Source organism: Rana temporaria (genome assembly GCF_905171775.1).
Source record: "Rana temporaria chromosome 4 unlocalized genomic scaffold, aRanTem1.1 chr4a, whole genome shotgun sequence".
Lineage (NCBI taxonomy): Eukaryota > Metazoa > Chordata > Amphibia > Anura > Ranidae > Rana > Rana temporaria.
In genome coordinates this window covers 2,547,374-2,562,895 of record NW_024404432.1, presented here as the reverse complement: position 1 = coordinate 2,562,895, position 15,522 = coordinate 2,547,374, and the positions used below count along the sequence as shown (strand labels likewise).

The following is a 15,522-nucleotide window of genomic DNA, read 5'->3' as shown; positions in this document are numbered from 1 at the left end:
GCTCGTTAGTAACACCATTGTATGATGTTGTGGGAGGAGTTTGTCATTGTCCATATAATTACTTCAAGTATTCCTTTTGGTGTATATAAGTAACCTGCCCTCTCAATAAAGCTATTCTATGCCTGGTAACCTCTTCATGAAGTCTTGGCTCATGTTTGGGGGGAACATTCTAACCATTGGAAGAACCATCCTGGAAACTGCATTCATCTCCACTATCCCTCTACCTTCTATGGTAGCGATAATCACTTATGCTCGGCAATTGGGAGATGGAAAGAAGGCCGCAGTACCATAACCACTGCAGGTCTTAACAACTGGTGGCAAGCAGCGGGATTGAATGGGACGCATAAAGACAGCGGGTGAATGGCCCAGCATTACGAGAGACTAAAGAGGACTACGCTAAAGGATCTGCTGGAAGCCCGAGGTCAGGTGGCAAGCAACAAAAAGAAAGCTACCCTCATAGCAGAACTAATGGAGGGCGACCAAACCAGCAGCATGGCGAATGTCTTACCTGGCAGGGGAGACACCATGATCATGAAGGCGGTTCTCCCAGGGCGAAGCACGGCTATTGCACACTCTGGCTGTGCTGATCGTGGTTGTCTTCCCTGTCGCTTCTCGGCCTTTTGGCTAGGACTGGGTGTGGTATCTGTCCTTATCAGTTGTCAGCGGAGCGCTGAAGCACCTCCTACATGGGGAGGGTGGATGCAATCCAATGACGTCATTGCACCTGGAAGGATGGTTTCAGCAGGGACTACGCTGTGCTGCCCGACAGATACTGGGGGCCGGCCCATGGTTGAGTCTGAGCCATCTGGAAGGGTGCTCCTGGTGAGGATGGGTGCTGCGCTTGGTCTTGGTCTTTTTGCCGAGTTCTAGTCTGGCCTTCTGGCTGGCTGGTGTAAGTGCTATCTCTGTCGGCGATCCGGTTGGAGGAGCTGGTAATGCCCTGTATGGTGGAACGGGGTAGGACCATTCAAATCCGCCGGGTTGGCTGGCAGGGGTGGAGGGCTGCACTGGCCGGTCGGGGGGTCCGATATGGAACGAAAAGCCTATGGTGCATGTGCCCCTGGAGTGGCAGTCCAGGGGTATCTGAAGATCACTGTGTGTGAGGGACACATTGATTTAAGATACCACGGTCACTGCACCAGATACACACTTTTTTTTAGCACCTGCCTCCTGGGCCGGGCCTTTTGGCTAGGACCGGAGGAATTTTTTATTCCTGGCCGGAGGGCCTGGTCATTGTATACCACAATGGCCACTTCTTTCACTCTCCTCTCCACTATCCCTTCCCCCACTTTATTTAATTTAAGCCTGTGTTTGTCACTTTTTTGTTGTGAACGTTTTGTGTCACTGTGTGATTAGTAGGGTGCGGGTCCTCGGGCCAGCCCTGAACGTCTTGGGAGTGGGTGGACATGGCCTTCTGGCTTAGTTCACTTGCTCTCATGGGGTCTCCCTTCGGGGGAGCCCCACCTAGTACTGGGAGGGTTCTGTTTCGGCAGTCCCTCCGAGGAAGTTGGGTCCGAGTCGGCTTCGGTTGCTCGGACCACAGTACCTCAGTCCCCGTCTGGAGCCTAACGCCCCGGGGGATCAGGGTTTGGGTCCCTCTTCACAGGAGGACCACTTGACGTTGCACCCGTCTGCACGTTTTTGTGAACACTCTTTATGTGTGTGCACATTTTTTCTGCACCGGGTGCTGCACCTCCCAGAATCCTCCTCACCTCTCCGGTCAGGTCTGTATTATTAATAGAGATAAGAGTGATGTCATGTGACCTCCCAGAATCCTCCTCACCTCTCCGGTCAGGTCTGTATTATTAATAGAGATAAGAGTGATGTCATGTGACCTCCCAGAATCCCCCTCACCTCTCCGGTCAGGTCTGTATTATTAATAGAGATAAGAGTGATGTCATGTGACCTCCCAGAATCCTCCTCACCTCTCTGGTCAGGTCTGTGTGTTATTAATAGAGATAAGAGTGATGTCATGTGACCTCCCAGAATCCTCCTCACCTCTCCGGTCAGGTCTGTGTTTTATTAATAGAGCTAAGAGTGATGTCATGTGACCTCCCAGAATCCTCCTCACCTCTCCGGTCAGGTCTGTATTATTAATAGAGATAAGAGTGATGTCATGTGACCTCCCAGAATCCTCCTCACCTCTCCGGTCAGGTCTGTATTATTAATAGAGATAAGAGTGATGTCATGTGACCTCCCAGAATCCTCCTCACCTCCCTGGTCAGGTCTGTATTATTAATAGAGATAAGAGTTATGTCATGTGACCTCCCAGAATCCTCCTCACCTCTCCAGTCAGGTCTGTGTATTATTAATAGAGATAAGAGTGATGTCATGTGACCTCCCAGAATCCTCCTCACCTCTCCGGTCAGGTCTGTGTATTATTAATAGAGATAAGAGTGATGTCATGTGACCTCCCAGAATCCTCCTCACCTCTCCGGTCAGCAGGTAGATGATCTCCAGGGTGAGGTTTAGAATCCTCTCAGTCATGTGACTCTGGTCCTGCTCCATGCTGATTGGTCATGTGATGTATACAGATTTACCTGTGGACCAATAATTGATAAGAGAGAATGATCTGGACTGTACTGGTTGTATAATATTAGGATGGGGGATAATATGAGGGGTTCTATCATGTAAGAACGCCCCCCCCCCCCCAGTGGTCTTACACACAGAGGAACATTCAGTTTAGTGTTTGATATGTTTCTGGGGTCTGGGATCCTCCTTCCCTTTGGCCTTTAACATTTCCCCACCTATGGGGCCAGAACATTCTCTTTATATTGGAGATGTGGGGGGGATAGGGGTGTGTTATGTAGACATAAAGTTTATGTCTATATAAACCCCCCCCCCCCCTATCCCCCCCAAATCTCCAATATGAAGAGAATGTTCCGGCCTTGTAAGTGGGGAAATGTTCTGACCCTGAAGGGGTTAATCTAAGTCTCCACACTATATATGTGTGTATCATCATCTGCTGGAGATAAAAGACGTCACAGTGACTATGGAGGAAGAGGACGGACATGACGGGGTTACTGGGTGTAAATAGAAGATAAGATCTTATTACCTCCTCTGCTGCCTCTTCCAACAACGTCTCCTCACTACTTCTTCCCGACTCACCTCTCACCCGGAACTTCCTGTGTGTACCTGACATCACTTCCTGTCTTCCATAGAGACTTCCTGTCTGCCATCTTGTGGAGCTCAGAGGAACTGCAGCCCTGAGACATGTCTCGTAGTGTGAACACGGCCTTGTGCTGGGTGTGTATGTACTGTATATCCTTATCCACTTCATTAGTGGGCACTTAAACCCCCTTCGTGTCCAGACCAATTTTCAGCTTTCAGCGCTGATGCATTTTGAATGACAATTGCGCGGTCATGCAACACTGTACCCAAATTATATTGTTATAATTTTTTTCCCCACAAATAGAGATTTCTTTTGGTGGTATTTGATCACCTCTGCGATTTTTATTTTTTGCGCTATAAACATAAAAAAACTGAAAATTTGGAAAAAAAACACAATATTTTTAACTTTTTGTTATAATAATATCCCATTTAAAAAAAAAAACAATTTCCCTCGGTTTAGGGCGATATGTATATCTTCTACATATAAGCGTATATTAATTGGTTTGCGCAAAAGTTATAGCGCCTACAAAATAGGGGATAGATTTATGATTTTTTTTTTACTTGTAATAGCGGCAATTTTTTCGTCAGGGCTGCGATATTGCGGCGGACGTATCGGACACTTTTAACACAATTTTGGGACCATTCACATTTATACAGCGATCAGTGCTATAAAAATGCAATAATTACTGTATAAATGTGACTGGCAGAGAAGGGGTTAACACTAGGGGGTGAGGAAGGGGTTAAATGTATTCCCTGGGTGTGTTCTTACTGTGTGGGGGGAGGGGGGTGACTAGGGGAGGTGACCGATGCTGTGTCCCTATGTAAAGGGACACAGATCGGTCTCCTCTCTCCCTGACAGCACGTGGAGCTCTGTGTTTACACCTCATCATTACACACAGAGCTCCACGTCCTGCTGTCACCGACGATCGCGAGTGTCTGGCGGACATCACGGCCGCCAGGCACTCGCATCGGCTCCCGAGCGATGCGCCGGGCACGTTGTTTCCCCGCTGCGCGCCCCCAGCGGCGCGCACAGGGAACAACAACAACACGATGTCCAGGGACGTCCACCCGGCACTTGAGAGCCGCGCTGTGGGCGTCTTTCGTCCAAAGCGCGGATCTCAAGTGGTTAAAGATGGGTCATCTCCACTCCCACCAAGGGGGATAGAAATATATTACTGCTCGGGGGAGGGGGGGGGGGAGACATTTTGGCGCCTTTGATTTTGCAGTAAAATTGATGTGAGATTTAGTCATGTAGAACATCTGTTATATGGATACAAAGAACCCCAGCCGAGAGTAAAGGGTGGAAATGGCTCCTGATCCCCAGATTTGGGCAATTATGTCCCCAATATAAATAGAAAAAAACCTGCGCTATGTGTAACAACTCAAATACCTCCAGAAATAACTGTGACAGTATCGGTATGATATCCCCGTCAACGTTCCCTTCTTCCCATAACGAAAATCACCCCAATATTCCACGAGGAGGGATATCCCTGGAATCGCCCAGAAAGCCACACATGCCAAGCTTACTGCTAGAACAAGACACTTTATTGCCACAAAAACTCAGCTTATATGTGGTTACAACCGGTTAGGAACGCCCCCCCTCACACAGTGGGGTTTCCCATACAGATTATAGGAGACAAGTCGGAGCCGACCATGCAGACACGTTTCTTTAGATAAAGACATCAGGGGAGTTAATTACTACACTGAAGCAATCAGAATAATTAACATCCCACTTCTCTAATCATTTAGCCTGATGATACAATACACATCTTTTAAGGGTAAACACAGATCTTCTTCACACAACACAATAGATCAATTAACGTTTAGAATAGTGAGGGGACATTAGCACGTCAATAACCTGTCAGAGGAATGAATCACACATGAAATTCCTTTCTACCTCTAACCCATATGGCTAGCAGGGAGCAGTAAACTGAGACATATAGGCAAATGTATCACAATGGCCCCCCTTTTGCTCCCTGCTCCGGCAAACCCGGTTGGACCTTCCCTGGTCCAGTAGGGTTGACGGGTTCAGAGCTTTTAGTCCGAGGTTAACTCCATTGGCATGACTGACCTCCCTTGACAACTGCTTCAGACTCAGGTATGTCACCGGGTCGTCAGATCACACGCCGTTCAGTCCCCAAGTCTTTGTGCGATCTGCAAAGTCACCAGAAGTCAGTGTGAAGACAGCGAATGGGTCTGTGCGCCGCCATCTAGGTGTCCCGCTATGGGAGGGGGCAGGTTATGGCTCTGAAGTGACAATCACAGGAGATTCATAAAAAGAAAAAGTTATATTTGTTGAAATGCTGTAGCACTGGTGCTCAGAGTCCGGGGGGGGGGGGGGAATCAGAGCCCCATAAGATCAGCCACCCCCTGCTCCCTCCGCAGCCGCCGGTTCTCCTCTTGGAGCTTCTCCAGCTCCATCTCCAGTTCATGGAGCCTGGGGGGGTCAGCCTGCTGTGACCTCAGGTGGTTGTTCTCCTCCTCCATGCGGCTTATGCATTCCTCCAGCTCTATGTACTCACGGATCAGCTCCTGCTTGCTCATGTCCTGCAGGCTCTCCACGTGGTCCTTCATCATCAGGAACTGGGTGGTGGTGTAAGGGGCCACCGGTGGGCCCTTGGTGAACATCTCGGCCCGCATCTGGGATGCCCGCTGCGACTCCCTCTCCTCCAGTCGCTTCTTCTCCTCCCAGGTCAGCTTGTTATACGGCTTCCAGGACCTCTTCTTCTTGAAGGGTGGCTGGCGGTGCCTCTTTCTGCCCAGCTCCCTCCAGGGCCCCTCCGTCTCATGGCTGTCGCCTATGACCAGCTGACAATGGTGTTCCCTGTTGTCCGTAATACCACATTGTACCGTGAGGACTTCGTAAACGGTGTCCGATGGTTCTTCCGGACCCAGCTCCTGGAGATCCCAAGCCGAGTCTACACAATGGGCTGCTGCTGGTGGGCGGTACCCAGGTTGAGACCAATTTGACCTGGTGTTGTCACTCATGGGGCAATTCTGCTTGAAGTGACCCAGCTGTTTGCACCGGAAGCAGCGTTGTTCGTTGTCCTCCTGGCGTGGATAGCGAGGGCTAGATGTCATCGGTCTGTTAGGAGGTTGGTATCTAGCGGCTGGGGGGTATGAGGGCACCGTTTGTGGTGGAGGTTGTACCCGTGGTGTGACCTGGTTTGTCTTGCGAGTATCCGCATATTCATCTGCCAACTTCATGGCCTCTGGTAGAGTCATGGGCCTGCGATCTCTCACCCAATCTTTGACATCCGTCTGGATGTGATTGTAAAATTGCTCCAGGAGCATTAGTTGCAAAATGTCCTCTGCGGTGGTGGTCTGGCTGCTGTTAACCCAGTTAGAGGCCGACAGGGACAACTGGCATGCCCATTCTGCGTAAGAGTCTTTCGTGGTTTTGCGTGAGTCCCTGAACTTCTGTCGGTGGGACTCTGGGGTTACTGCATAACGAGCCAGGAGCGCTTCTTTAACCCTGGCGTAGCTATGGATATCCTGATCTGGCATGGTCCGGAAAGCATCAGAAGCTTTGCCTGACAGTTTGCCTGACAATATTGCAACCCAGTCTCCTCTAGCTATTCGGTGCAGGTTACATTGTCTCTCAAAATCCGCCAGGAAGTTATCAATCTCACAGTCCTTTTCATCAAAAGCTTTAAAAGCGCTAAACGGAATATTCCTTGCGTCTGCTGTGCTGTACTCACTGTTCGGAGAATGTGCGGCTGCTTGTCGGACTGCTGCCAGTTTTAACTGTAGCTCTGCGTCCCTTATTTCTTTAGCCTCCTGTAGCTCCATCACTCTCAGCACCACATCCGGTGTTGGGTTCGGGCCGAACCACGCTAGCTTCTCTCTCATTAGCTTGTTGGTTGGTGACTCCTCCTGAATCACTGGTGTCTCCATCTCTTGTACCGCTGGCGTTGCTGCAATCCCGTTCTCCTGGTCTAGCTCCATTAATTCTGCTATGATGACCCGCTTGGTTTTGTTGCTAGCAATCCTTCCACGAACTTCCAGTAGTTCTTCCAGTGTCTGCTTGGAATCCGGGTGTAAAGGTGAATAGAAGGGAAGATCCCGCTGCTACCAACCAATTGTGACAGTATCGGTATGATATCCCCGTCAACGTTCCCTTCTTCCCATAACGAAAATCACCCCAATATTCCACGAGGAGGGATATCCCTGGAATCGCCCAGAAAGCCACACATGCCAAGCTTACTGCTAGAACAAGACACTTTATTGCCACAAAAACTCAGCTTATATGTGGTTACAACCGGTTAGGAACGCCCCCCCTCACACAGTGGGGTTTCCCATACAGATTATAGGAGACAAGTCGGAGCCGACCATGCAGATACGTTTCTTTAGATAAAGACATCAGGGGAGTTAATTACTACACTGAAGCAATCAGAATAATTAACATCCCACTTCTCTAATCATTTAGCCTGATGATACAATACACATCTTTTAAGGGTAAACACAGATCTTCTTCACACAACACAATAGATCAATTAACGTTTAGAATAGTGAGGGGACATTAGCACGTCAATAACCTGTCAGAGGAATGAATCACACATGAAATTCCTTTCTACCTCTAACCCATATGGCTAGCAGGGAGCAGTAAACTGAGACATATAGGCAAATGTATCACAATAACTTCTACCGGACTGCTGCTGTAACAAAGGTAAGTCTTCCCTTTATCACCTAGAAGATCATTATGTGTCACAGCGCTGTCCTATTGTGTGTGCCGCCCATCAATTATCACAAATACACTAAAATATGATGGGGCGTGGCACAGCTGCCGAAGTGAGTGGACACTGAGCTCTGTGCTACTGCCGATTATCAGCATATAATCAGCTTTACAGCTCTCCCTCAGCAGCCAGCAATGGTGTGGGGGCTTCCCTGCAGTCTGCTCCTCCACCCGACCAACACTGCAGGGGCGCTCGACAACTAGAACAATGACCCGGAGGAATGAAGAAGAGGCCGGGGCACCAGCCAGAGGCAGCCAAGATGGCCAATCCTCTCCCCAAAGATCTCTATTTTACGGATTTCTCGGTGGAGGTCCAGAAGCTGAGGGCCCAATACGATGATGTGAAATGCAGGCTGCACACATTACAAATTCCCTATGCCATGCTGTACCCCTAGGGTTGCCACCTTTTCTTCAAGCCAAAGCCGAACACTTTAGCGGTACATGGCAATTTTTTTTGTAGTATACACTGTAGGATTGTAAAGACCTGGGACATCTTTGGGTGCCCTCCATAATTTAGGTCCCCTTATATCAGCAGCACCCCCCCCCCCATAGAGACCTTTATTAGATCAGGGACCCCCCCCTGCCCCTAAAGACCAACATTAGACTGCCTTATCGAGAGCCGTTTCGAGGCAGGAAGTGTGGGAGCCGTAGTTTGGGGATGGAGCGAAGCTGCTCTACTGTAGTGGCATTTTTCTTCTTTCCTTCCATTGTGTGGGGGGGCTTGGAGAGAAGGCAAAGTAGAGGCAGGTGCTGCATCGCTGTGCCCAGTGTGTCGGCAGGACACAGGAATCAAAAACACATCCGAACTTGTGCAGTCACTCACAGGGCCGCTGTTAGGAATTATGGGGCTCTTGCCCCCTGAGGGGGGAAAAGAGGTAGGTGAGAAAGGATGTGAGGAGGAGGTAAGGGAATGAGGAGGCAGGAGAGAGAGGGGGTGAGAAAGAGGTTGGGGTGTGAAAGGGGGAGGAGGGGATTGGGGTGTGAGAGGGGGAGGAGGGGATTGGGGTGTGAGAGGGGGAGGAGGGGATTGGGGTGTAAGAGGGGGAGGGAGAGAGAAAGGTGGTAAGAGAGGGGGTGGCTTACAGGGGGTGTAGCTGACAGAGGCGGGGAGCAGCTGACTGAAAGGGAGTAGCTGACTGAAAGGGAGTAGCTGACAGAGGGGGATAGCAGCCGACAAAGAGGGGGGGTAGACGACAAGAGGGGGAGGGATTAACCAACAGGGGGGCGGGGAGTAGCCGACAGAGAGGGGGGTAGCCGACAGAGGGGGGTAGCGGCTTACAGGGGGGTGGCTGACAATGAGAGGGTAGCTGACAGATGGGGAAGTGGTTTACAGAGGGGGGAGGGGATTGGGGTGTGAGAGAGAGAGAGGGGGGAGGGGATTGGGGAAAGAGAGAGGGGTGGGAGAGAGAAAGGTGGTAAGAGAGGGGGTGGCTTACAGGGGGTATAGCTGACAGAGAGGGAGTAGTCAACAGAGGAGGGGTGGCTTACAGAGGAGGGTGGCTTACAAGGGGGGGGTGGATTACAGAGAAGGGGTGGCTTACAGGGGGGGTGGATTACAGAGGAGGGGTGGTTTACAGGGGGGTGGAATACAGAGGAGGGGTGGATTACAAAAGGGGTGGTTTACAGAGGAGGGGTGGATTACAGAGGAGGGGTGGTTTACAGGGGGTGGATTACAGAGGAGGGGTGGATTACAGGGGTGGGGTGGTTTACAGGGGGGGTGGATTACAGAGGAGGGGTGGTTTGCAGGGGGGTGGATTACAGAGGAGGGGTGGCTTACAGGGGGGTGGATTACAGAGGAGGGGTGGATTACAGGGGAGGGGTGGCTTACAGGGGGGGTGGATTACAGAGGAGGGGTGGTTTACAGGGGGGGTGGATTACAGAGGAGGGGTGGCTTACAGGGGGGGTGGATTACAGAGGAGGGGTGGTTTACAGGGGGTGGATTACAGAGGAGGGGTGGTTTACAGGGGGGGTGGATTACAGTGGAGGGGTGGATTACAGAGGAGGGTGGCTTACAGAGGAGGGGTGGTTTACAGGGAGGTGGATTACAGAGGAGGGTGGCTTACAGAGGAGGGGTGGTTTACAGGGAGGTGGATTACAGAGGAGGGTGGCTTACAGAGGAGGGGTAGCTGACAGAGACCGGCAGGCTGACAGAGGGGGGTGAGAAGGCAGATGAGAAAGATACCTCAGTGAGAACTCGAGGAGACAGCAAAGCACACGCCAGGCAAGGAGGCGGGACTCCGGGTGGCCGCGATCACCTACAATCTGGCCCCGCCTCCACATGTGACCGGGCCAATCACAGACCCTCGTGTCCGCCCATGACCTATTCAGCCAATCACAGGCTGAATAGGTACGCCTGCTGCCCACCGCTGAGCTTGGCTCGGAGGCAGAGCGCACAGGCAGTAATATATGTGTAACACCGATGGCGGGCACGGGAATCGGGATGCGCCGCTCCAGGTTGAACTGCTGCTATATGTGCCCGGGTTTCAGGCGGCTTGAAAACTGGGCACATGTGTCCAAACCGGACTGTACGGGTCAAAACCGGACAGGTGGCAACCCTATGTACCCCGCTAAATTACAAGTGGTGGTGAAAGGGGGAACCCACTTTTTTCCTCCATGGACACTCCTGTGGGAATCGTTATTTGTGCTTGTTTATACATTCATGTTTTTTTCTTCTTTCAAGTTTTTATGACTGTTTTGCCAATCCTACTGCAATTTATTGTACATGATTTCTCTGCATATGTTGTGCCAATACCACCTGATTACTCACAAGTGCCCTGAGGTGGGATTCTATGACTTGCTGCACTACCCATCCGGTATCCACTACAGTCTGATAGGCGTTTGCCTCTACTGTCTCTTCATTTACCATTGGATATACACCACTAGGGATGAGCCCAACACCCCCCGGTTCGGTTCGCAGCAGAACATGTGAACAAGCAAAAAATTGGTGCAAACACCTTTAAAGTCTATGGGATACGAACATGAAAAAATATAAGTGTGAATTTTAAAGGCTTATATGCAAGTTATTGTCATAAAAAGTGTTTGGGGACCCGGGTCCTGCCCCAGGGGAGTGTGTGGGGACCCGGGTCCTGCCCCAGGGGAGTGTTTGGGGACCCGGGTCCTGCCCCAGGGGAGTGTTTGGGGACCCGGGTCCTGCCCCAGGGGAGTGTTTGGGGACCCGGGTCCTGCCCCAGGGGAGTGTTTGGGGACCCGGGTCCTGCCCCAGGGGAGTGTTTGGGGACCGGGTCCTGCCCCAGGGGGAGTGTTTGGGGACCCGGGTCCTGCCCCAGGGGAGTGTTTGGGGACCCGGGTCCTGTCCCAGGGGAGTGTTTGGGGACCCGGGTGCAATACCCCCTGCACAATACTCTGCAATACCCCCCTGCCCAATACTCTGCAATACCCCCCTGCCCAATACTCTGCAATACCCCCCGCACAATACTCTGCAATACCCCCCGCGCAATACTCTGCAATACCCCCCCGCGCAATACTCTGCAATACCCCCCTTCCCAATACTCTGCAATACCCCCCGCGCAATACTCTGCAATACCCCCCGCGCAATACTCTGCAATACCCCCCGCGCAATACTCTGCAATACCCCCCTTCCCAATACTCTGCAATACCCCCCGCGCAATACTCTGCAATACCCCCCGCGCAATACTCTGCAATACCCCCTGCACAATACTCTGCAATACCCCCCTGCCCAATACTCTGCAATACCCCCCTGCCCAATACTCTGCAATACCCCCCTGCCCAATACTCTGCAATACCCCCCGCACAATACTCTGCAATACCCCCCTGCCCAATACTCTGCAATACCCCCCTGCCCAATACTCTGCAATACCCCCCTGCCCAATACTCTGCAATACCCCCCTGCCCAATACTCTGCAATACCCCCCTGCCCAATACTCTGCAATACCCCCCTGCCCAATACTCTGCAATACCCCCCGCGCAATACTCTGCAATACCCCCCGCGCAATACTCTGCAATACCCCCCGCGCAATACTCTGCAATACCCCCCGCGCAATACTCTGCAATACCCCCGCACAATACTCTGCAATACCCCCTGCGCAATACTCTGCAATACCCCCTGCGCAATACTCTGCAATACCCCCACGCAATACTCTGCAATACCCCCATGCAATACTCTGCAATTCCCCCGCGCAATACTCTGCAATACCCCCTGCACAATACTCTGCAATACCCCCCTGCCCAATACTCTGCAATACCCCCCCGCACAATACTCTGCAATACCCCCTGCGCAATACTCTGCAATACCCCCTGCACAATACTCTGCAATACCCCCGCACAATACTCTGCAATTCCCCCCACACAATACTCTGCAATACCCCCCTGCCCAATACTCTGCAATACCCCCCACACAATACTCTGCAATACCCCCCGCACAATACTCTGCAATACCCCGCACAATACTCTGCAATACCCCGCACAATACTCTGCAATACCCCCTGCGCAATACTCTGCAATACCCCCTGCAAAATACTCTGCAATACCCCCACGCAATACTCTGCAATACTCTTCCTTCCCTGCGCAATACTCTGCAATACCCCCTGCACAATACTCTGCAATACCCCCGCACAATACTCTGCAATACCCCCTGCACAATACTCTGCAATACCCCCTGCACAATACTCTGCAATACCCCCTGCACAATACTCTGCAATACCCCCTGCACAATACTCTGCAATACCCCCTGCAATACCCCCGCACAATACTCTGCAATACCCCCTGCACAATACTCTGCAATACCCCCTGCACAATACTCTGCAATACCCCCTGCACAATACTCTGCAATACCCCCTGCGCAATACTCTGCAATACCCCTGTGCAATACTCTGCAATACCCCCGCGTAATACTCTGCAATACTCTTCCTTCCCTGCGCAATACTCTGCAATACCCCCTGCACAATACTCTGCAATACCCCCCGCGCAATACTCTGCAATACCCCCGCACAATACTCTGCAATACCCCCGCACAATACTCTGCAATACCCCCTGCGCAATACTCTGCAATACCCCCTGCACAATACTCTGCAATACCGCCACGCAATACTCTTCCTTCCCTGCGCAATACTCTGCAATACCCCCTGCACAATACTCTGTAATACCCCCTGCACAATACTCTGCAATACCCCCTGCAATACCCCCGCACAATACTCTGCAATACCCCCCGCGCAATACTCTGCAATACCCCCTGCAATACCCCCCGCGCAATACTCTGCAATACCCCCGCGCAATACCCCCTGCGCAATACCCCTGCACAATACTCTGCAATACCCCCTGCACAATACTCTGCAATACCCCCTGCAATACCCCCTGCGCAATACTCTGCAATACCCCTGTGCAATACTCTGCAATACCCCCGCGTAATACTCTGCAATACTCTTCCTTCCCTGCGCAATACTCTGCAATACCCCCTGCACAATACTCTGCAATACCCCCTGCACAATACTCTGCAATACCCCCCGCGCAATACTCTGCAATACCCCCCGCGCAATACTCTGCAATACCCCCGCGCAATACTCTGCAATACCCCCCGCGCAATACTCTGCAATACCCCCCGTGCAATACTCTGCAATACCCCCGCGCAATACTCTGCAATACCCCCCGCGCAATACTCTGCAATACCCCCACGCAATACTCTGCAATACCCCCGCGCAATACTCTGCAATACCCCCCTGCCCAATACTCTGCAATACCCCCGCGCAATACTCTGCAATACCCCCCGCGCAATACTCTGCAATACCCCCCACGCAATACTCTGCAATACCCCCGCGCAATACTCTGCAATACCCCCCGCGCAATTTTCTGCAATACCCCCGCGCAATACTCTGCAATACCCCCGCGCAATACTCTGCAATACCCCCGCGCAATACTCTGCAATACCCCCGCACAATACTCTGCAATACCCCCCGCACAATACTCTGCAATACCCCCGCACAATACTCTGCAATACCCCCCGCACAATACTCTGCAATACCCAGAAAATACTCTGGGGAAAAAAATGCGTTTTAACCACTTCCCGCCCACGTCATATGAGGTCCTTGACTTTGTGCAGGGAAATCTGAATGATGGGTGCAGCTACAGGCATCATTCAGATATCATTTTTTTCAGCCGGCGATTCCCTACACCATAAGAACGATCATGGTGGCTGTTCCGCCTCTTGGTCGTTCTTACGGGAGGCAAAAGGGGACGTCCCCACTCCCTTCGCCCTCCGGTGCTTCTTCCGACTGACCGCTGCGATCAAAGCCAGGATCGTTTTTTTTCCAGGCTTCCCAGCCTAGAGGTGAGATGTGGGGTCTTATTGACCCCATATCTCACTGTAAAGTGGACCTGTCATGCTATATTCCTATTACAAGGGATGTTTACATTCCTTGTAATAGGAATAAAAGTGATCAAAACATTTATTTTTGGGGGAAAACGTGTCAAACTTAAATAAATAAAGTAAAATGAACAATAAAAAAAAAAAAAAAAAATTTAAAGCGCCCCTGTTCCCACCTGCTCGTATACAGAAGCGAACGTGCACGTAAGTCCCGCCCACATATGAAAACAGTGTTCAAACCACACATGTGGGGTATCGCTGCGAACGTTAGAGCGAGAGCAATCATTTTGGCCCTAGAGCTCTTCTCCAACTAAAAAGATGGAACCAGAAAAAATATTTAAAACGTCACATATGGGGATTTTTAAGTAGCGAAGTTTGGCGCCATTCCACAAGCGTGTGCAATATTGAAGGGTGACATGTTGGGTATCTATTTACTCGGCGTAACTTCATCTTTCATATTATGCAAAAACATTGGGCTAACTTTAATGTTTGTTTTTTTTAAAGCACAAAACTGTTTTATTTCCCAAAAAAATGCGTTTGAAAAATTGCTGTGCAAATACCATGCGCGATAAAAAGTTGCAACGACCGCCATTGTATTCTCTAGGGTCTTTGCTAAAAAAGCATATATAATGTTTTGGGGTTCTATGTAATTTTCTAGCAAATAAATTATGATTTTTCCATGTAGGAGAGGAATGTCAGAATTGGTCTGGGTGTTCCAGAACGCCTGATGGCGCTCCCTGCATGTTGGGCCTCTGTATGTGGCCACGCTGTGTAAAAGTCTCACACATGTGAAGGTGCTCCCTGCGTGTTGGGCCTCTCTATGTGGCCACGCTGTGTAAAAGTCTCACACATGTGGTATCGCCATACTCGGGAGGAATAGCAGAATGTGTTTTGGGGTGTAATTTGTGGTATGCATATGCTGTGTGTGAGAAATAACCTGCTAATTTGAAACTTTTGTGAAAAAAAAAAAAAAAAAAACCTTGATTTTGCAAAGAATTGTGGGAAAAAATGACAACTTGAAAAAACTCACAATGCCTCTTTCCAAATACCTGGAATGTCTACTTTCCAAAAAAGGGTCATTTAGGGGGTATTTGTACTTTTCTGGCATGTTAGGGTCTCAAGAAATGAGAGAGGCTGTCAGTACATCAGATGTGATCAAATTGATCAATTTTCAGTAATTGGTACCATAGCTTGTAGACCCTATAACTTTCACCCAGACTAAATAATATCCATTTTTTTTTAACCAAAGATATGTAGCAGTATACATTTTAGGCCAAGTTTATGAAGAAAAATTCTTTTTTTTACAAAATCTTTGTTTTTTTTCATTTATAGCAAAAAA

The 15,522-nt window shown here is 50.3% G+C and overlaps 1 non-coding gene across 1 annotated transcript; it reads left to right on the top strand.

The window, feature by feature from the left end:
* Nucleotides 1-500: 500 nt before the first annotated feature.
* Nucleotides 501-658, top strand: LOC120921742. The gene has a single exon (XR_005744943.1). It is a non-coding gene; the product is annotated as a U1 spliceosomal RNA (small nuclear RNA).
* The last annotated feature ends 14,864 nt before the right edge of the window (nucleotides 659-15,522 follow it).